Source organism: Pteropus alecto, unplaced genomic scaffold (assembly GCF_000325575.1).
Source record: "Pteropus alecto unplaced genomic scaffold, ASM32557v1 scaffold20, whole genome shotgun sequence".
In the NCBI taxonomy this organism is placed as follows: domain Eukaryota; kingdom Metazoa; phylum Chordata; class Mammalia; order Chiroptera; family Pteropodidae; genus Pteropus; species Pteropus alecto.
The window spans coordinates 36,570,375-36,572,265 of NW_006436298.1; the positions used below are offsets into that span (position 1 = coordinate 36,570,375).

Sequence of the window (1,891 nt, forward strand, 5' to 3'; positions counted from 1 at the left end):
GTTTGTATGCAAGGTCAATAGTTAATAAGCTTGAAAAAGAAAGAAAAAGCAGAATGAAGTGATATCTGGTGGGAAAATAGAAAATTACAGTAAGAACTCACTCCATTGGTTCAACTCCCCTTTTTATAGAAACAGAAACTGAGACCTCGGAGTGACATGCTTAAAGCAAAAATAATGTGAGTAGCAATCCTGTTCTTAATTTTTAAAAATTCATATCCAGTTCTTTTTTAACAACAAAACACGGCCTGCATTGGTAAAGACTTTAAAAAAATTCTATTGAAGTATTATAGATACATATAGAAGAGCAAATTAAACAAGTGTATGTTTTTTAATTAATAAAGCAAGTGCTTGTGAAACCACCACCCAGGTAAAGAACCAGAACACTGCCAGCCTCTTGGAAGCCCTGGTACGCCCCTCCTTATCGCCTCCTACCGCCACAGCAAACCGCTCTCTCACGTGGGTGATGGCTGCTCACTTACTTTACTTCATAGTTTCATTACTTAGATCTGTATCCCCAAACAACGTACTTTTAGTTTTGTTTATTTAATGGGATCACATCATTATACGCGAACTTTTATGTCTGACATTTTGCATTCAATATATATTTGTAAGATTCAACTACATTGATGCATAGAGCTGTAGTTTGTTTATTTCGTTGCTGTATAATAGTCTACTGTGTGAATATATCATATTTCGTTAATCCATTTGACTGCCGATAGACAACTGGATGGGTGCAGTTTGGTGCTATTATAAAAAATACTATTATGACATTCTTGAACATGTCTCCTGGCTTAAACATGTGCAACCATTTCTTTAGATTATATACCTATATGGAGTATAATTTCTGTAGAGTATGCACATAGTTTACTCAGATGCTTTCAGCAAGAAAAAATATAACTAAAATTTAAAATGGCTTAAACAATAAGAACATTTACTATTTTACATAATAAGAAATCTAAACATAAAGAAAATTCGGTGTTGTTTGTTTCAGTGCTCAACAGTGTGATTAAGGATCTGGGAAATTTCCATCTTCTGTTGTGCCATCCAGAGTGTCCCTGTTACTTTGTCCTCAGGGTAGGCCCTCATAGTCACAAGAGAGCTACAACAGTTCCAGACATCATATCCAATCACCACCAGGTCCAGAAGAAGAAGATGCTATCTCCTCCAATGGTTTTCTCTTAGGTATAAGAAAATCTTTCCCTGAAGTCCCAAGCAAATTTCTCTCACCTCGCAGTTAAGAATTACGTAACATGCTCTGCCTAAATCAATCATTGAAAAGGGAAATAAAACTAGTCTAAGCCAACCGAGATACTCAATACACACCCTGACAGGCTCGAGAGAGGACACTTCTCTAAGCATCTAACCATGGGGAAGAGGTTGTATTCATTATCTTTTCCCTTTAACTTTTGCTATTGTTAAATATATGTAGTTTTTATTGTACAAAATAAAAATTTTAACATACAAAAATAGAGAGATGAGCATAATGAATCAAACAATACAAACCCTATCTCGTGTACCCATCTCCCAGCTCCATAAATAACTCGTGGCCCATCTCCTTTTATCTATATCCCAGTCACCACCCTATCCCCTCTCCCAGATTATTTTTAAATAAATCTAACTGTCAAGTCATTTCATCTGTATATATATCAATATATATATTTAAAAGATAAAAGACTCAAAAAACAAAATCACAATGCAATTATCACATCTTAAAAAAATAAGTTTCCTAATATCTACAAAAATCTTGTTAATACCCAGGTATCTCCAATTATCTCATAAATGCATATGTGTGTGTTTAAAGAGTTTGTTTGAGTAGAGATAGAAGTAAGTCCCAAACATTGTAATTGGTTGATAGGTCTTCTTAGTAGGACTGGGTATTCTTAAAAAAAAA

At 34.4% G+C, this 1,891-nt stretch overlaps 1 protein-coding gene across 2 annotated transcripts in view; it reads right to left on the reverse strand.

Moving 5' to 3' along the window:
- NREP (neuronal regeneration related protein) overlaps window positions 1-1,891 on the reverse strand; it is a 305,011-nt gene that overhangs the window by 176,259 nt on the left and 126,861 nt on the right. The gene's annotated exons all lie outside the window — the stretch shown is intronic.